Below are 21863 nucleotides of genomic sequence, written 5' to 3'. Positions count from 1 at the left end.
ACCATTGACCGATTTGACCAAGAAGGGTGCTGATTTGGTTAATTGGTCTTCTGCTGCCGTGGAAGCTTTTCAGGAGTTGAAGCGTCGTTTTTGCTGTGCCCCTGTGTTGTGTCAACCTGATGTTTCTCTTCCGTTCCAGGTCGAGGTTGATGCTTCTGAGATTGGTGCAGGGGCGGTTTTGTCACAGAGAGGTTCTGGTTGCTCAGTGTTCAAACCATGTGCTTTCTTTTCCAGGAAATTTTCTGCTGCTGAGCGTAATTATGATGTGGGCAACCGAGAGTTGCTGGCCATGAAGTGGGCATTCGAGGAGTGGCGTCATTGGCTTGAGGGTGCTAAGCATCGCGTGGTGGTTTTGACTGATCATAAGAACCTTACTTATCTTGAGTCTGCCAAGCGCTTGAATCCTAGACAGGCCCGTTGGTCGTTATTTTTTGCTCGTTTTGATTTTGTGATTTCATACCTTCCGGGCTCTAAAAATGTGAAGGCGGATGCTCTGTCTAGGAGTTTTGTGCCCGACTCTCCGGGGTTATCTGAGCCGGCGAGTATCCTCAAGGAAGGAGTCATTGTGTCTGCCATCTCCCCTGATTTGCGGAGAGTGTTGCAGAAATTTCAGGCTAATAAACCTGATCGTTGTCCGGCCGAGAAACTGTTCGTCCCTGATAGGTGGACTAGTAAAGTTATCTCTGAACTTCATTGTTCAGTGCTGGCCGGTCATCCAGGAATCTTTGGTACCAGGGAGTTGGTTGCTAGATCCTTTTGGTGGCCGTCTCTGTCGCGGGATGTGCGTGCTTTTGTGCAGTCCTGTGGAATTTGTGCTAGGGCTAAGCCCTGCTGTTCACGTGCCAGTGGGTTGCTTTTGCCCTTGCCGGTCCCGAAGAGGCCTTGGACACATATTTCGATGGATTTCATTTCTGACCTTCCCGTTTCTCAAAAGATGTCTGTCATTTGGGTGGTCTGTGATCGCTTTTCTAAAATGGTCCATCTGGTGCCCTTGGTTAAATTGCCTTCCTCCTCTGATTTGGTGCCTTTGTTCTTCCAGCATGTGGTTCGTTTACATGGCATTCCTGAGAATATTGTTTCTGACAGAGGTTCCCAGTTTGTCTCAAGGTTCTGGCGAGCCTTTTGTGGTAGGATGGGCATTGACCTATCTTTTTCCTCGGCCTTCCATCCTCAGACTAATGGCCAGACCGAACGAACCAATCAGACCTTGGAAACATATCTGAGATGTTTTGTTTCCGCTGACCAGGATGATTGGGTGTCATTTTTGCCGTTGGCTGAGTTCGCCCTTAATAATCGGGCCAGCTCGGCTACCTTGGTCTCTCCATTTTTCTGCAATTCTGGGTTCCATCCTCGTTTCTCTTCAGGACAGGTTGAGTCTTCGGACTGTCCTGGTGTGGATTATGTGGTGGACAGGTTGCAGCAGATCTGGACTCAGGTAGTGGACAATTTGACCTTGTCCCAGGAGAAGGCTCAGCTTTTCGCTAATCGCAGACGCCGTGTGGGACCCCGACTTCGTGTTGGGGATCTGGTTTGGTTATCTTCTCGTCATATACCTATGAAGGTTTCCTCTCCTAAATTTAAACCTCGTTTTATTGGTCCGTATAGGATTTCTGAGATTCTCAATCCGGTGTCTTTTCGTCTGACCCTCCCAGACTCCTTTTCCATACATAATGTATTCCATAGGTCGTTGTTGAGGAGATACGTGGCACCTATGGTTCCATCTGTGGAGCCTCCTGCCCCTGTTTTGGTGGAGGGGGAATTGGAGTATATTGTGGAGAAGATTTTGGATTCTCGTGTCTCTAGACGGAAACTCCAGTATCTGGTCAAATGGAAGGGTTATGCTCAGGAAGATAATTCCTGGGTTTTTGCCTCTGATGTCCATGCCCCAGATCTTGTTCGTGCCTTTCATGTGGCTCATCCTGGTCGGCCTGGGGGTTCTGGTGAGGGTTCGGTGACCCCTCCTCAAGGGGGGGGTACTGTTGTGAATTCTGTGGTCACAAGTGGTATTGCAGTCTCTGGGCGTCCTCCCTCAGGTGTTTTGGTGAGCTCGTTGGCTGCCTTGCTATTTAGCTCCACCTGAGTCTGTCTTCCTTGCTCCTTGTCAATGTTCCAGTGTTGGATCTGAGCTACTGCATCTTTCCTTGGGCCTGCTGCTCTGCTAGATAAGTGCTTCTAGTTTGTTTTCTGTTTTTTCTGTCCAGCTTGTTATTATCTTTTGCTGGAAGCTCTGAGAAGCAAAGGGGTGCACCGCCGTGCTGTTAGTTCGGCACGGTGGGTCTTTTTTGCCCCTTTGCGTGGTTTTCGTTTTAGGGTTTTTTGTAGACTGCATAGTTCTCTTTGCTATCCTCGCTCTGTCTAGAATATCGGGCCTCACTTTGCTGAATCTATTTCATTCCTACGTTTGTCTTTTCATCTTGCTAACAGTCATTATATGTGGGGGCTGCCTATTCCTTTGGGGTATTTCTCTGAGGTAAGTCAGGCTTGTATTTCTATCTTCAGGCTAGTCAGCTCCTCAGGCAGTGCCGAGTTGCATAGGTAGTGATAGGCGCAATCCACTGCTGCTTCCAGTTGTGTGAGGACAGTTCAGGTACTGCAGTCTACAGAGATTCCACGTCTCTGAGCTCGTCCTATTGTTTTGGGTTTTTGCCAGATCTCTGTATGTGCGCTGATTACTGCACGCTGTGTTGCCTGATTGCCAGCCATAACACTGACCGTACAAGAAATACAGTAGTGATGGAAGGCTAATTCACATAACTGGGTGGGGTGGGGTGGACGGGGGAGAGGTGCCTGTCTGCACGAGTGATATTCTTATACTGACCGGTATGTATACCTTTGGTAGGCTTTCTTCCGCTGCTAACATTAAACTTTGAGTACTTTCTACATGCAGTTATGTGAATTAACCTTCCATCACTACTGTATTTCTTGTACGGTCAGTGTATGTGCAGCGCCCCAGAGTCCTGGTCGTTGCAGTAATGTCGCTCTGCCACTAAGGGGAGCGATGTTATGTCTGATTGCACTAAAGGAGTTCACCTGACCAGGTATCACAGTCACACATTACACTTCACACTCCGGCCACCAGGGGGAGCAAAAGGCACTATGTATTAGGCCACTCCTCACACTGGTAAAACTGGGGGTTGGATAGGAAGTTAGGGGAGAACGCAGCCTGGGAGAGCTCCAGGGAGGACCTGTCAGGGGTGGGTTCCTGGCAGGTATCTAGCGGAAAGGACAGAACGTTACGGAGCCGCGCCTGCATTTCCTTGCGGCGGCATCCTAAGGAAGGACACAAAGCGAAGGATATTGTGGAAAAGTGAGAAACGAAATCGCAGCACAAGGAGATATCCAGTAGGAGTCGTGCCCCGAGATCGGCAACATCCTACTGAGGCGCGTAGCCGGTGGCCGGAACGCCGAGGAAGTGACAGACTCCAAGCATTACTTCAAACAGCAGCAGGACAGTTGATTACAGGTTGGCTGTCTGACTTAAATCACCTAAACGGACATAGGAGGCAATCGTGGGAGAGGGGCGTCGCTAGGGTCCCAGAATAACTCCAGGCCTACATGTCATAAAGGTGCGTCCTAGCCATATAATCTGGGGGACGGAGAGAGAGAAAGAATAGATACGACAGTTGTGAGGACTATCCCGTGGTGCTCAGCAGGGAAGGACTACAACACACAGGCGCTAGAAGGTAGACACTGATTCCCACCTGCAAAGGGAACTCTGGATGTGCCTTCAGACCGGCCGGTCTCAGACAGCTTTGTTAGCAGTGCTCTGGACTGCGGACCCCGAAGCCTTCAGTAAAGGTAAAGAGATTACAACCCTGTGTCCTCGTTATTCCTCGCACCTTGCACCACGCACCATCCCCTTTCATTGGACGCCCCTTAGCAGGGTCACAGACCGGGTCTAGCCACCGTGACAACCCCGGAGTACCCTGTGGCCCTGTGTCTGGGGGTGCTCCAACTTGGCGTCACGAACAGGATGTACTTAAGCCTGAAGAATCAGGTCATGTGTGCCTTGGAACTGTGATTGAACTGTGACTTATTGCAAAGACTGTGTATCGCTATTTGCCGCCAAAAATCCGCCATTGCCGCGCTGTGTGGAGCGCGAGGGGAGGAGCCATAGCTTCGTGGGTGGAGCTGGCTAGAAAAGAGCGCGGAGCCGAAGACGTGGTCCGGCTCCGATCCCGGAAGGAGAACCCCGACCCTGACAGGTTAGAAAGGGGGGAAGAACGGCCATGTCGGATCCCGGAGGAGCGGAGGCGGCGGCCACAGCTGCAGACTCGGGAGCACTTCCAGATTCCGTGGTAGACGCAGCCACGGGTCTGGTATCACCGCCGGATGCCGCGGGGCTTGCCGCTCCCATCAACCAGCGGGATGCTGCCGCTGCTACAACAGCCATAATGCCCTTCTCTATGCCGTACCTACCAGGAGCCACCTGGATCCCGCGATACTCCGGAGAAGCCCATACGTTAACTGACTTTAAAGAGGGGATTTGTAGCCTGCTCGAGTTTTATCCCTTGACGGAGCCTCAGAAAGTTCATATGATAACCGGCCAACTCTTTGGAGCGGCATTGAGGGAAGTGAAGTCCTGACCCATTGCAGATAAGAAAACTGCGCAACAGGTATTTGCAAAGCTTAAAACCACCTTTGACACCCGCACCGCTGCGGAAATTAAATTGACGTTCTATTGGTGCAAGCAGAGGCCATAGGATAGCTTATGGGACTATGCCCTTTATCTTCAGGAGGCGCTGCGGGCCATCAAGCAAAGTGACCCAAACAGCATGCAAGATAAAGATAAACTCCTGAAGGAGTGGTTCATCGAGGGGCTCCTGTGCAGTAACCAAAGGGCCCAGCTACACTTCCTGGCCATGCAGAATCCAGACTTGTCTTTTGCGCAATTCAAAGATAAAGCCATCCAGGCACTACCAGAGCGACAGCCCAGCCACGCCACACTTCCCAGGCGTCAAGCCCTCACATACCACCAGGAGGTGGCACCGGACGCACCCGTCTCCGCCGAGGCCGATGCCCAGATCCTGGAAGACGACTCCCCTGCAGGACTGCGCCTCCAGGTACAGGAACTGACCAGGAGCGTTGCTGCCCTAGCCCAGACTGTCTAGTCCCTACAGGAGGCCCCCAAGGAGAAGATCCAGCTGGCTTCCAGACCGGAAGATGTCCCCTGGCAGCGACCAAGGAGAGTTCCATCGACCAGAGGCAGAGACGACGATCGCTTTCATCGGGATGGACGACCTATCTGCCGCCGCTGCCACCAGGTGGGCCATCTTGCAAGGTACTGTCAGTTAAACGAGCAACCCCTGGGGCCAAGTGCCGACCCCCAGGAGTAGAACGCCCAGGCCCGCAAAATTGGAGAGCCAAATACATCGGGGGCGACCAGTTCTCCCCATCGTGATCGACGGTATCCCCATGAACGCTTTGCTGGACACCGGTTCCCAGGTGACAACTATGCCCTACATTCTTTATAGACGTTATTGGGAGGACACCAACATTACCTTTGCCCCCGATGATGATTTTACCATAATAGCTAGTAATGGTCAGCCGCTGCCGCAAGTGGGGTATAAAGAGGTCACTATTAAGGTGGGGCGGGTAGAACTGGAGGCCCAGGGAATTGTCATTGTTGATATTGACCGACGTGAATGTAACCCCATGATGACCATCGGTACTAATGTCATAGAAAATTGTCTTGCAGAAGTTATTGTCTTGTTGCAGCAGGTAGCAGAGACAGCTGGTTACAGTGAACAACGTGCCTTGCAGAAAGAAATCAGAGCCCTAATGCGGAGACAGCAGGTGGAGCTGACTGGTGGTGAAATTGGCCGGGTTAAAGTGAGTGATTCGAACTCCATTGCAATACCCCCCAGGAGTGAAATGTTAATATGGTGTCGGGCAGCCATAGGCCTCGGGGGTAAAGACTATCAGGCCCTGGTAGAACCCGTGTATTCGGATAATAGGCCTACCCTCCTGACAGCCAGAGGTGTGGTTGACGTCCGCAAGGGGAGGGTGCCGGATCGGTACGTGTTCTTAACTGCGGGGAGGAGGAAGTCCACCTAACCAAATATGTCACACTTCCCAAGCTGTTTACTGTTAATAATAGCGTGGCACCCGGGCCCTTGGCTCCGTCCAAGTCGGCGGAGGACAACGGCTCTGCAGAGCAATCGAAAGATTGGTGTCAAGAATTACATGTGGGCACTGATTCTACTCCATCTCACCAGATACAGGGGGCCTACAGGGTGGTTCACGAGTATGAGCGGGTATTCAGCAAACACCCCCTTGATTTCGGGCGGGTAAAAGGGATTCAACATCACATCCCCACAGGAGATCACCCACCCGTAAAAGAAAGATACCGTCCTGTACCCCCAGCTCATTATCAGTGTGCCAAGGACATGTTGCGAGAGATGAAGGAGGCTGGGGTAGTGAGAGACAGCTGTAGCCCCTGGGCAGCTCCATTAGTCCTCGTTAGGAAGAAAGATGGCACCATGAGGATGTGTGTGGATTATAGGCAATTAAACTGCATTACACATAAGGACGCATACCCCCTGCCTAGGATAGAGGAGTCCTAGGCTAATTACTTCTCTACCTTAGATCTCACCAGTGGGTACTGGCAGGTTCCCGTGCCAGAGGCGGACAAGTAAAAGACAGCCTTCACGACGCCGATGGGTCTCTGCGAGTTCAACTACATGCCCTTCGGATTGTGTAACGCCCCAGGGACGTTCCAGAGGATGATGGAGTGCTGTTTGGGACACAAGAACTTTGAGACCGTGCTGCTATATCTGGACGATGTCATTGTCTTCTCTAAGACCTATGAAGACCATTTGAAGCACCTGGCCGAGGTATTTGAAGCGCTGTCCAACTTTGGCTTAAAGGTGAAACCGTCCAAATGCCATCTGCTAAAACCCAAAGTACAGTACCTGGGCCATGTGGTGAGTGCCGAAGGAGTAGCCCCAGACCCCGACAAGGTCACTGTGATCAAGGACTGGCCGCAGCCCGGTAACCTTCATGAAGTCCGGCAGTTCCTCGGGTTGGTGGGCTACTACCGGAGGTTTATCAAGAACTTCACCAAGAAGGCCGCGCCATTGCAAGCCCTGTTGGTGGGCCAGCCCAAGAAACCCAAGGGTAAGAATACCTCGTTGGATTGGAACGACGGACTGGAAGGATCGTTCACTTGCTTAAAATCGGCACTGACGGGAGAAGTACTAACCTACCCTGAATACGACCAACCGTTTGTATTGTATACGGATGCCAGCAATGTGGGGCTGGGAGCTGTGCTGTCCCAGGTCCAGAAGGGCAAGGAACGAGTAATCGCTTATGCCAGCAGGAAACTTCGCCCCACTGAAAGTAACCCGGACAACTACAGTTCCTTTAAGCTGGAGTTCCTCGCCGTCGTTTGGGCCGTGACGGAGAGGTTCAAGCACTATCTGGCCTCAGCAAAATTCACCGTTTTCACGGATAATAATCCACTAACGCACTTTGACACAGCGAAACTCGGTGCCTTGGAGCAGCGGTGGATGGCCCGGTTGTCCAATTACAACTTCACCATCAAGTACCGGGCGGGGCACAAGAATGCGAATGCCGATGCATTGTCCCGAATGCCTCACCTGCCCAAAACGGAGGAAGATCCAGAAGCATTTGAGGAAGTAGAGCTGCCCGCCTTCCATCGCCCCAAGGTAACTCAGTGTTCCCATCAGGTGGCGAACAGGCGCAGAAACAAACAGGGCGTCCCGTTGAATCCCCTGCCCCACCACGGGTGGACAGAGAACCAGGATGGTGACCCTGCGGTCCGTCGGGTGAAAGAGCTCCGAGGTTTGCATCCCAGCCTGGATGATCCACCGGAGGCATTACAGTTGTGGAAGGAGAGGGGCAAACTGTTTATTCACGATGGCAAGCTGTGCTGAAGGAGCATCGACCCCCGCACTCACGAATTGGTATGGCAGATGGTGGTCCCAAGGCAAGATGTGCCAATGGTCCTGGGAGCGTACCACGATGGGGCAGGACACTTCGGATGGAGGAAGCTGGAGAGGCTACTCCGTGGGAGGTTCTACTGGATCGGCATGAAGAAAGCCATCGAGAAGTGGTGTCGAGAGTGTGGCCCCTGTAGCCTACGCCGGAAGGATCGTGACAGCCAATGAGCTCCCTTGCAGCCCATCATCACCAAACGGCCGCTAGAGTTGGTCGCGCTGGATCACGTAAAGCTAACACCTAGCCGGTCAGGTTATATCTACGCTCTCACCATTGTGGACCACTATTCCAGATTCCTGGTAGTCGTACCCGTCAAAGATCTAACGGCTAGGACGGCTGCCAAAACCTTCCAGCTGTACTTCTGTAGACCCCATGGGTACCCGGAGAAGGTGTTGACCAATCAGGGGCCAGCATTTGAAGCGGAGGTGTTCCAGGAGTTCTGCAATTTGTATGGGTGTAAGAATATCAGAACCACGCCATACCATCCACAGACCAACGGGATGTGTGAGAAGATGAACCAAGTGGTGATCGACTTACTGAAGACCTTACCTGTAGAGGAGCGGAACTTGTGGCCTACAAAGTTACCAGACTTGATAGATATGTACAACCACATCGGTGAATTCCACCAACTGCACCCCAGCGTACCTGATGCGAGGAAGGTCTAGCAAGTTACCCGTCGATCTGGACATGGGGGTCCTAACCCCCGAAGATATATCGCCAGATGCGGATTGGGATACCGAGAGGCAGCAAAGGTACCACAAAGTACAGGAATGTGTAGAAAGGAATCTCGCTCAAGCCAGACAAAAGCAAGAGAGGGACTACAACCAGTATGCTCCCGCGGCTCCATTGTCACCTGGTGAGCAGGTACTCAAACGAAAGAGGAGACTACACAAGCTTGATGATCAATGGGAAGCGGAACCGTATACCATTCTGTCCTCCGATTTCGACAATACGAAGGTCTGTCTCATCAGTAAAGACGGAGGGGAGACCTGAACGGCCATATCCAGAGACCACCTGAAAATATGCCCTGATAAGCTGAAATATAGGAAAACAGATCCCAGGACTTCTCCGCCCGTGGAAGAGGAGAAGATGATACACACTGTTCTTGGCAATTTTCCCCAGTCCTGGACTCAAATAAATCAGGCCATTGTGCTACCTGTCTTAACGTTTCGTCAACTGAGACCGCCAGAACTAAAAGTGGTGCCAGGGCATCTGGACCCGCTAGCACAGCCGACCCCACCAGAAGATGCGATGCCAACGGTTGAACCAGCGGACCCTCCCTCTGCCATCAGTGAATCTGCCATGCCCACCACTAGTAGTGGCAGCACTGAAAACTCCATCATGCCAGTGCTGCCCAGACTCACTAGAAGTGTAGCTAGAAGACGGTGCACTACACCAGTGATAGCAAGCGTAGCGGGCCCTGTCAGGCCTATAGCCACCCCTGCGCTGCGAAGGTCTACTCGTAGCACCCAGAATCAGACTCCACTTTGCTATAAAACGTGGAGATATTAACGATAGTTGCTATTTGGTTGAAAATGCTTGTGTAAATATCTGTGTTATAGGTTTAAAAATGGACAATGGCGTGATGGACAGTGAATCACTCCAAAACTTTCACAGGGGCCCCTTTGTTTACCCGGGGTTCTTGCTGTTCTATGGTTGCACCTACTGAACTGGGAGTCATGGACTGTGCATGACCAATCTTTTGCAACGTTCAAGCGTCCTTACCTTCCATAACAGAAAGCACTGTTATATTTACTTGTTCATAGTATGTAAAAATTTTGTGTGTTTTATATTAACATGTATTGTTGTTCTTCTTTTCCCAGTCCGGGAGTACTGGATTTAACCAGGGGGGAGTGCAGCGCCCCAGAGTCCTGGTCATTGCAGTAATGTTGCTCTGCCACTAAGGGGAGCGATGTTATGTCTGATTGCACTAAAGGAGTTCACCTGACCAGGTATCACAGTCACACATTACACTTCACACTCCGGCCACCAGGGGGAGCAAAAGGCACTATGTATTAGGCCACTCCTCACACTGGTAAAACTGGGGGTTGGATAGGAAGTTAGGGGAGAACGCAGCCCGGGAGTGGGTGGGTTCCTGGCAGGTATCTAGCGGAAAGGACAGAACGTTACGGAGCCGCGCCTGCACTACCTTGTGGCGCCATCCTAAGGAAGGACACGAAGCGAAGGATATTGTGGAGAAGTGAGAAATGAAATCGCAGCACAAGGAGATACCCAGTAGGAGTCTTGCCCCAAGATCGGCAACATCCTACTGAGGCGCGTAGCCGGTGGCCAGAACGCCGAGGATGTGACAGACTCCAAGCATTACTTCGAACAGCGGCAGGACAGTTGATTTACAGGTTGGCTGTCTGACTTAAATCACCTAAACGGACATAGGAGGCAATCGTGGGAGAGGGGCGTCTCTAGGGTCCCAGAATAACTCCAGGCCTACCTGTCATAAAGGTGCGTCCTAGCCATATAATCTGGGGGACGGAGAGAGAGAAGGAATAGATACAACAGTTGTGAGGACTATACCGTGGTGCTCAGCAGGGAAGGACTACAACACACAGGCGCTAGAAGGTAGACTGTTATGACCTGGTGGTCAGGACAATAATGGACCTGGTGGTTAAGAGCACACGGAATGACCTGATAGTCACTGATAATAAAGGACGAGCTCTGGGACGTGGGAACTCTGCTGACCGCAATCCCTAAACCTATCAACCACACTAGAAATAGCCGTGGATTGCGCCTAACGCTCCCTATGCAACTCGGCACAGCCTAAGAAACTAGCTAGCCCTGAAGACAGAAAAATAAAGCCTACCTTGCCTCAGAGAAATTCCCCAAAGGAAAAGGCAGCCCCCCACATATAATGACTGTGAGTAAAGATGAAAATACAAACACAGAGATTAAATAGATTAAGCAAAGTGAGGCCCGACTTACTGAACAGACCGAGGATAGGAAAGGTTACTTTGCGGTCAGCACAAAAACCTACAAAGACCACGCAGAGGGCGCAAAAAGAGGCGCTCCCTCTGCATCCCAGAGCTTCCAGCAAGCAAGACAACAAATTAAATAGCAAGCTGGACAGAAAAATAGCAAACCAAAGAAATAAAAGCTGGAACTTAGCTTCTGATGGGAAGACAGGTCACAAGAACGATCCAGGAGTGAACTAGACCAATACTGGAACATTGACAGGTGGCATGGAGCAAAGATCTAAGTGGAGTTAAATAGAGCATCAGCTAACGAATTAACCTCGTCACCTGTGAAAGGAAACTCAGAAACACCCACCAGAGGAAGTCCATGGACAGAACCAGCCGAAGTACCATTCATGACCACAGGAGGGAGCCCGACAACAGAATTCACAACAGTAGACACTGATTCCCACCTGCAAAGGGAACTCTGAATGTGCCTTCGGACCGGCCGGTCTCAGCCAGCCCCGTTAGCAGTGCTCTGGACTGCAGACCCCGAAGCCTTCAGTAAAGGTAAAGACACTACAACCCTGTGTCCTCGTTATTCCTCGCACCTTGCACCACGCACCATCCCCTTTCATTGGACGCCCCTTAGCAGGGTCACGGACCGGGTCTAGCCACCGTGACAACCCTGGATCGAGTACCCCGTGGCCCTGTGTCTGGGGGCGCTCCATATGTATTTGTTCTACATCATAGGCACCTACCCCTGCCCTTTTCATGTGCATGCTATGGGTGGCACGGGGATTGTTTCTTCCTGTTATGTTCTTACCTGTTGTTGTTATTATTAATAAAGCTTTTTTGTATTTTTGCACATATTTGGACTTCTGACTGTGATTTTCTAGTTTGGTTTGGTTCACGTAGCATATAGCACAGCCCACGTAGCATAAAACAGCCCATATAGTATATAGCACAGCCACAAATTATATAACACAGCCCATGTAGTATATAACACGGCCCACATAGTATATAGAACAGCCATGTAGTATATAGCACAGCCCACGTAGCATATAACAGCCCACGCAGTATATAACACGGCCCACGTAGTATATAGAACAGCCATGTAGTATATAGCACAGCCCACGCAGCATATAACAGCCCAAATAGTATATAGCACAGCCACATAGTATATAACACGGCCCACAAGGTATATAGAACAGCCATGTAGTATATAGCACAGCCCACGCAGCATATAACAGTCCACGTAGTATATAACACGGCCCACGTAGTATATAGATTAGCCATGTAGTATATAGCACAGCCCACGTAGCATATAACAGCCCAAATAGTATATAGCATAGCCACATAGTATTTAACACGGCTCACATAGTATATAGAACAGCCATGTAGTATATAGCACAGCCCACGTAGCATATAACAGCCCACGTAGTATTTAACACGGCCCACGTAGTATATAGAACAGCCATGTAGTATATAGCACAGCCCACGCAGCATATAACAGCCCAAATAGTATATAGCACAGCCACATAGTATATAACACGGCCCACGAAGTATATAGAACAGCCATGTAGTATATAGCACAGCCCACGCAGCATATAACAGTCCATATAGTATTTAGCACAGCCACATAGTATATAACACGGCCCACGTAGTATATAGAACAGCCATGTAGTATATACTGTAGCACAGCCCACATAACATATAACAACCCATATAGTATATAGCACAGCCCACGTAGTATATAACACAGCCATGTAGTATATAGCACAGACATGTAGTATACAGCACAGCCCCCTCCCCCCAAGAATGGCCCCATAGTCCAGTACTCACTGTTATAGTTACAAAAAAAAAAACACTCCTCGCCTCTCAACGTGCCCGCGCTGCTCCCTGCTCCGGTCTCGGCGGCTGTCGCTGCACTGGCACAGCGAGTGCGCGATGATGTCATCGCGCACCTGCAGCGGCAGTGTCAGAGGCAGAGTGGGGAATGATGGGAGAGGGAGCGGCAGGTGACGCTCTCTCCTCTATCATTTGCTTTGAACTTTACCGGCAGACGTGGGTATAGTTCAATGCAGCGGCGGGGGAGTTGGCGCTGGCAACAGGCGGGCCCCTCTGCCTCACAGAGGCCCCATAGCGGCTGCGCGATGTGCCGCTAGCTGAGGGCCCTGGGGGAGCGGGGGCCCTAGGCAGCTGCCTGCCCCTAACACCGGCCCTGAATGGGCCCCCCTGTCTCCCCAGGGCCCCGGCATTTGCCCGGGTACGCCGGGTGCTGACGCCGGCCCTGGCTGTAGCAGTCAGGTGAGGCGCTGCAGACAATCTTAGATCCCAAGATCTTCAAGTTGAACTTCTAACACGGAAGTTTGGACATCTCCTGAACTTTTATGTGCACCTGTGTGGTTTAGGAATTGGCTGCAAAACTGATGTACAATGGTAGTATAAGCAGGAGAGCACACCATGGGTGGTGTTTGGGTGGGATTTTACCTTTGACGCAGTATTGCGCGCCCCCAGGGTAGCAATCAAATTACTTCAAGGTGAATCTATCACGATACGAGGGTCATCTAAAATGCATAAGGATGTGAAGTGTATGGCTTAACCCAGAATACACTGGGAACCTATAGTCACTGCATGAATAAATCATATGCAAGCATGGGAAAAACACAAACTGAAATGTTAGAAGTGCCATCTGCTGGTCAAAGAGTGTGTGTGTCACTCTGAAATGCTGCAGAAATACAGAAGTGATCGAGTGATTGTAGGTGCAAACTAAAGAATGTTAAAAAAAAAAAAAAGTAATGTCATTTTTTCCTAAAATATACCAGCCCCCTAAAAAAAATGCCATAATTTCATATTCAATCACTTCCCCCTTATATATAAATATATATATCTGGTGTATCTGGGTCTGTAACATTTGTGTCTTGAATAAAATAAAATCAAACAAAAATATTTTATTATTTATATGATACATTGAACGACGTTAAAAAAGAACAAAATGCCAGAATTGCTGTCTACAGTCACTTCGCTTCCCCCATAAAAGTTGAAATGAAAAGCAATGAAAAGTTTGTATACACTCCAAAATGGCAGCAATAAAAACTGAAGCTCATTCTTCAAAAAACAATCCGTCACCCAACTTGTGTGTTTATTATCCCTGTACTGTGACATCACTGTGTGTATTATCCCTGTACTGTGACATCACTGTGTGTATTATCCCTGTACTGTGACATCACTGTGTGTATTATCCATGTACTGTGACATCACTGTGTGTATTATCCCTTTACTGTGACATCACTGTGTGTATTATCCATGTACTGTGACATCACTGTGTGGATTATCCCTGTACTGTGACATCACTGTGTGTATTATCCCTGTACTGTGACATCACTGTGTGGATTATCCCTGTACTGTGACATCACTGTGTGTATTATCCCTGTACTGTGACATCACTGTGTGCATTATCCCTGTACTGTGACATCACTGCGTTTATTATCTCTGTATTGTGACATCACTGCATTCATTATCTCTGTACTGTGACATCACTGTTTATTATCCCTGTACTGTGACATCACTTCATTTATTATCCCTGTACTGTGACATCACTGTGTTTATTATCCCTGTACTGTGACATTACTGTGTGTATTATCCCTGTACTGTGACATCACTGTTTGTATTATGCCTGTACTGTGACATCACTATGTATATTATCCCTGTACTGTGACATCACTGTGTATATTATCTCTATACTGTGACAATCACTGTGTGTATTATCCCTGTACTGTGACATCACTGTGTGTATTATCCCTGTACTGTGACATCACTGTGTTTATTATCCCTGCACTGTGACATCACTGTGTTTATTATCCCTGTACTGTGACATCACTGTGTGTATTATCCCTGTACTGTGACATCACCGCGTGTATTATCACTGTACTGTGACATCACCGTGTGTATTATCCCTGTACTGTGACATCACTGTGTGTATTATCCCTGTACTGTGACATCACTGTGTGTATTATGCCTGTACTGTGACATCACTATGTGTATTATCCCTGTACTGTGACATCACTATGTGTATTATCCCTGTACTGTGACATCACTATGTGCATTATCCGTGTACTGTGACATCACTGCGTGTATTATCCCTGTACTGTGACATCACTATGTGCATTATCCGTGTACTGTGACATCACTATGTGCATTATCCGTGTACTGTGACATCACTGCGTGTATTATCCCTGTACTGTGACATCACTATGTGCATTATCCGTGTACTGTGACATCACTGTGTGTATTATGCCTGTACTGTGACATCACTATGTGCATTATCCGTGTACTGTGACATCACTATGTGCATTATCCGTGTACTGTGACATCACTGTGTTTATTATCCTTTATATATTTGGTATCACTGTATCAATAAAAGGCTGATCTATCAAAATATAACATTACTTTACCTGATCGGTAAATGCCATGAAAAAAACCCGAAATGCCACATCTGCAGTTTTTCCATCACCGCAATTCGGTAAAAAAAATGCAACAAAATGTGATCAAATACACCATGTTCCAAATTATTATGCAAATATTTTTCTCGGATTTTCCTAAATTGTCGGTGCAAATGACAGTCTAATAAAAAGGCCAAGTTACATGTTAACATAGGAACCTTCTTTGATATCACCTTCACAATTCTTGCATCCATGGAACTTGTGGGTTTTTGGAGAGTTTCTGCTTGTTTTTCTTCCCTCCCAGAGCTGCTGTTTTGATGTGAACGGCCTCCCACCCTCATAGATCTTTTGCTTGATGATCCTCCAAAGGTTCTCTATAGGGTTGAGGTCAGGGGAAGATGGTGGCCGCACCATGAGCTTATTTCCTTTTATGCCCATAGCAGCCAATGACTCGGAGGTCTTCTTTGGAGCATGAGATGGGGCATTGTCAGCATGAAGATGATTTTGCTCCTGGAGGCACGTTTCTGCTTTTTAGACAATGGAAGAAAGTTGTCAGTTGTAAACTTTATTTACTCTGCAGAGGTCATTTTCACACCTTCAGGAACCTTAAAGGGCCCTACCAGCTGTTTCCCCATGATTCTGGCCCAAAACATGACTCCTCCACCTCCTTGCTGACGTTGCAGCCTTGTTGGGACATGGTGGCCATCCACCAACCATCCACTACTCCATCCATCTGGACCATCCACGGTTGCTCGACACTCATCAGTAAACAGGATGGTTTGGAAATTAGTCTTCCTGTATGTCTGGGCCCACTGCAACCGTTTCTGCTTGTGAACACTCTTTAGGGGTGGCAGAATAGTAGGTTTATGCACCACAGCAAGCCTTTGAAGGATCCTACACCATGAGGTTCGAGGGACTCCAGAGGCACCAGCAGCTTCAAATAACTGTTTGCTGGTTGTAATGGCTTTTTAGCAGCTGCTCTCTTAATCCGATGAACTTGCCTGGCAGAAACCTTCCTCATTATGCCTTTATCAGCACGAACTCTGTGCTCAGATTCAGCCACCAAATCTCTTCACAGTACGATGATCACTCTTAAGTTTTCGGGAAATATCTAATATTTTCATCCCTTGACCAAGGCATTGCACTATTTAATGCTTTTCAGCAGCAGAGAAATCATTTTTCTTTCCCATGTTACTTGAAACCTGTGGCCTGCTTAATAATGTGGAGTAGTAGATGATGTGAGTAGTTTTCCTTTAATTAGAATCACCTGGAAAACTAATTATCACAAGTGTTTAAGATTGATTTCAGTGATCCATTGAGCCCTGTGACACAATGCCATCCACGAGTTTATTTGAAAAACAAAACAATTAAATCTTTATGACGCTTAAATCCAATTTGCAGAATAATTTGGAACACAGTGTAGTCATACATTCAACAATACAGTATCAAAAAATATATCAGCTCAGGGCACAGAAAATGAGAAAACAAGACCCCGCAGAGCTCCATGTATGTAGAGATGAAAACGTAAAAGTGGCAGAAGATGGCGACCAGAGCTAATTTTTTTATTTTTATCATTTAAAAACTATCCACATTTGGTATGGCTTTGAGGTTGCGTGATGCTATATGACACTGTTTCGTGTGCCACTATATGGCACTCTGTTTCGTGTGCCGCTATTTGTCGCTGTTTTGTGTGTTGCTATATGCTGCTCTGTTTCGTGTGTCGCTACATGACGCTGTTTTGTGTGCCACTATATGGCGCTGTTTTGTGATGCTATATGACGCTGTTTCGTGAGTCACTATATGATGCTGTTTCATGTGCCGCTATATGATGATCTCTGTTTCGTGTGCTGCTGTATGGCGCTGTTTCGTGATGCTATATGTATTGCTATATGGCGCTATTTCTTGTGTTGCTCTGTTTCGTACATCGCTACATGGCGCTGTTTCGTGTGCCGCTATATGCCGCTGTTTCATGTGTCGCTATATACTGCTGTTTCATGTGTCGCTATATGACGCTGTTTCGTGTGTCGCTATATGGCGCTCTGTTTCGTGTGTCACTATATGCCGCCCTGTTTCATGTGTCGCTATATGATGCTGTTTCGTGTGTTGCTATATGTGTTATGCTGGCAATCCAGTAACACAGTGTGCAGTAATCAGAGCACATACAGTGATCTGACAATAACCCAAAAACAATAGAACGAGCTCTGAGACGTGGAATCTCTGTAGACCGCAATACCTGAACCTATCCTAAACACAACTAAAGGCAGCTGTGGATTGCGCCTGACACTACCTATGCAACTCGGCACAGCCTGAGGAACTGACTAGCCTGAAGATAGAAATACAAGCCTGACTTGCCTCAGAGAAATACCCCAAAGGAAAAGGCAGCCCCCCACATATAATGACTGTTAGCAAGATGAAAAGACAAAACGTAGGGATGAAATAGATTCAGCAAAGTGAGGCCCGATATTCTAGATAGAGCGAGGATAGCAAAGAGAACTTTGCAGTCTACAAAAAACCCTAAAGCAAAAAAACACGCAAAGGGGGCAAAAAGACCCACCGTGCCGAACTAACGGCACGGCGGTACACCCTTTGCGTCTCAGAGCTTCCAGCAAAAACGAATAGACAAGCTGGACAGAAAAAACAGCAACAAAAGCAAAGAAGCACTTATCTAAGCAGAGCAGCAGGCCACAGGAAAGATCCAGAAGCTCAGATCCAACACTGGAACATTGACAAGGAGCAAGGAAGACAGAATCAGGTGGAGTTAAATAACAAGGCAGCCAACGAGCTCACCAGAACACCTGAGGGAGGAAGCCCAGAAGCTGCAGTACCACTTGTGACCACAGGAGTGAATTCAGCCACAGAATTCACAACATATATGGTGCTCTGTTTCGCGTGACGCTATATGGCGCTGTTTCGTATGCCGCTATATGAATCTGTTTCATGTGCCACTATATGACGCTGTTTTGTGTGCCGCTATATGGCACTGTTTCGTGATACTACATGACGCTCTGTTTCGTGTGCCGCTATATGACGCTGTTTTGTGTGCCAGTATATGGCACTGTTTCGTGATGCTATATGACGCTCTGTTTCGTGTGTCGCTATATGACGCTGTTTCGTGATGCTATATGACGCTCTGTTTCGTGTGCCGCTATATACCGCTGTTTCATGTGTCGCTATATGATGCTGTTTCGTGTGTTGCTATATGGCGCTGTTTCGTGTGCCGCTATATGGCAGTTTCGTGATGCTATATGACGCTCTGTTTCGTGTGCCACTATATGGCGCTGTTTTGTGTGCCGCTATATGGCGCTGTTTCGTGATGCTATATGACGCCTGTTTCGTGTGACGCCATATGGCGCTCTGTTTCGTGTGCTGCTATATGACGCTGTTTCGTGTGCCGCTATATGGCACTGTTTCGTGATGCTATATGACCCTCTGTTTCGTGTGCCGCTATATGGCGCTGTTTTGTGTGCCGCTATATGGCGCTGTTTCGTGATGCTATATGACGCCTGTTTCGTGTGTCACTATATGACGCTGTTTCATGATGCTATATGACGCTCTGTTTCGTGTGCCGCTATATGACGATCTGTTTCGTGTGCCGCTATATGGCGCTGTTTCATGTGCCATTATATCGCGCTGTTTCGTGATGCTATACGACGCTGTTTCATGTGTCGCTATATGACGCTGTTTCGTGATGCTATATGACGCTGTTTCGTGTGCCTCTATATGGTGCTCTGTTCCGTGTGTCGCTATATGGCGCTGTTTCGTGTCGCTATATGGTGCTGTTTCATGTGCCGCTATATGGCGCTGTTTCGTGTGCTGCTATGTGGCGCTCTGTTTCTTGTCGCTATATGGCGCTGTTTCGTGTGTCACTATATGACGCTGTTTCGTGATGCTATATGTATTGCTTTATGGTGCTGTTTCTTGTGTTGCTACGTGATGCTCTGTTTCGTACATTGCTACATGGCGCTCTGTTTGGTGTGCCGCAATATGCCGCTGTTTTATGTGTCACTTTATGCCACCCTCTTTCATGTGTCGCTATATGACGCTGTTTCGTGTGTCGCGCGCTCTGTTTCGTGTGTCACTATATACCGCTGTTTCATGTGTCGCTATATGACGCTGTTTCATGTGTCACTATGGCGCTCTGTTTCGTGTGTTGCTATATGATGCTGTTTCGTGTGTTGCTATATGGCGCTCTGTTTCGTGTGACGCAATATGGTGCTGTTTCGTGTGCCGCTATATGACGTTCTGTTTTGTGTGCCGCTATATTGCGATGTTTCGTGTGCCGCTATATGGTGCTGTTTCGTGATGCTATATGACGATCTGTTTTGTGTGCCGCTATATACTGCTGTTTCATGTGTCGCTATATGACGCTCTATTTCGTGTGATGCTATTTGACGCTCTGTTTCGTGTGCCGCTATATGACAATCTGTTTTGTGAGCCGCTATATGGCGCTGTTTCGTGTGCTGCTATATGGCGCTGTTTCGTGATGCTATACGACGCTGTTTCGTGTGTCGCTATATGACGCTGTTTCGTGATGCTATATGATGCTGTTTTGTGTGCCTCTATATGGTGCTCTGTTCCTTGTGCCGCTATATGGTGCTCTGTTTCGTGTCGCTAGATGACACTATTTCGTGTGCCTCTATATGGTGCTATGTTTCGCTATATGGCGCAGTTTCATGATGCTATATGACGCTGTTTCGTGTGTCGCTATATCACGCTGGTTCGTGTTGCTATATGGTGCTCTGTTTCGTGTCGCTATATGGAGCTCTGTTCCATGTATCGCTATATGGAGCTCTGTTTTGTGTCTCTATATGGGGCTGTTTCATGTGCCGCTATATTGCGCTCTGTTTCGTGTCGCTATATGAAGCTGTTTCGTGTCGCTATATGGCACTGTTTCATGATGCTATATTACGCTGTTTCGTGTGTCGCTATATGACGCTGTTTTGTGTGCCGCTATATGGCGCTGTTTCGTGTGCCTCTATATGGTGCTCTGCTCAGTGTGTCGATATATGGAGCTCTGTTTTGTGTCGCTATATGGTGCAGTTTCGTGTGTCACTATATGGCGCTGTTTCATTTGCCGCTTGTATGGCGCTCTGTTTCGTATCGCTCTATGGCCCTGTTCCATGTGCCACTATATGGTGCTGTTTCGTGATGCTATATGGTGCTGTTTCGTGTCGCTATATGAAGCTGTTTCGTGTCGCTATATGGCACTGTTTCATGATGCTATATTACGCTGTTTCGTGTGTCGCTATATGACGCTGTTTTGTGTGCCGCTATATGGCGCTGTTTCGTGTGCCTCTATATGGTGCTCTGCTCAGTGTGTCGATATATGGAGCTCTGTTTTGTGTCGCTATATGGTGCAGTTTCGTGTGTCACTATATGGCGCTGTTTCATTTGCCGCTTGTATGGCGCTCTGTTTCGTATCGCTCTATGGCCCTGTTCCATGTGCCACTATATGGTGCTGTTTCGTGATGCTATATGATGCTGTTTCGTGTGCCTCTATATGGTGCTCTGTTCCGTGTGTTGCTATATGGTGCTCTGTTTCGTGTCGCTATATGACGCGGTTACGTTTGCCTCTATATGGTTCTCTGTTCCATGTGCCGCTATATGGCACTGTTTCGTGTCGCTATATGGCACTGTTTCGTGATGCTATATGGCACTGTTTAGTTTGCCTCTATATGGTTCTCTGTTCCGTGTGTCGCTATATGGCACTGTTTCGTGTCGCTATATGGCGCTGTTTTGTGTCGCTATATGAAGCTGTTTCGTGTCGCTATATGGTGCTGTTTCGTGTGCCACTATATGGCGCTGTTTTGTGTGCCTCTATGTTGTTCTGTTCCGTGTGTCGCTATATGGCACTGTTTCATGTGCCGCTATATGGCGCTGTTTCGTGTGCCGCTATATGGTGCTGTTTTGTGTGCCTCTATATGTTGCTCTGTTCCGTGTTTTGCTATATGACGCTGTTTCATGTGCCGCTATATGGCGGTTTCGTGTGCTGCTATATGGCGCTGTTTCATGTGCCGCTATATGGCGCTGTTTTGTGTGCTGCTATATGGTGCTGTTCCGTGTGTCGCTATATGGCGCTGTTTCGTTTGCCGCTATATGGCGCTGTTTCGTGTGCCGCTATATGGCGCTGTTTCGTGTGCCGTTATATGGCGCTGTTTCGTGTCGCTATATGAAGCTGTTTCGTGTCGCTATATGGTGCTGTTTCGTGTGCCACTATATGGCGCTGTTTTGTGTGCCTCTATGTTGTTCTGTTCCGTGTGTCGCTATATGGCACTGTTTCATGTGCCGCTATATGGCGCTGTTTCGTGTGCCGCTATATGGTGCTGTTTTGTGTGCCTCTATATGTTGCTCTGTTCCGTGTTTTGCTATATGACGCTGTTTCATGTGCCGCTATATGGCGGTTTCGTGTGCTGCTATATGGCGCTGTTTCATGTGCCGCTATATGGCGCTGTTTTGTGTGCTGCTATATGGTGCTGTTCCGTGTGCCGCTATATGGCGGTTTCGTTTGCCGCTATATGGCGCTGTTTCGTTTGCCGCTATATGGCGCTGT

The sequence above is a fragment of the Ranitomeya imitator genome, chromosome 10, assembly GCF_032444005.1.
Source record: "Ranitomeya imitator isolate aRanImi1 chromosome 10, aRanImi1.pri, whole genome shotgun sequence".
NCBI classification, from domain to species: Eukaryota; Metazoa; Chordata; class Amphibia; order Anura; family Dendrobatidae; genus Ranitomeya; species Ranitomeya imitator.
The sequence above is the reverse complement of the archived record's forward strand: the minus strand, read 5'-3'. Positions refer to the sequence as shown.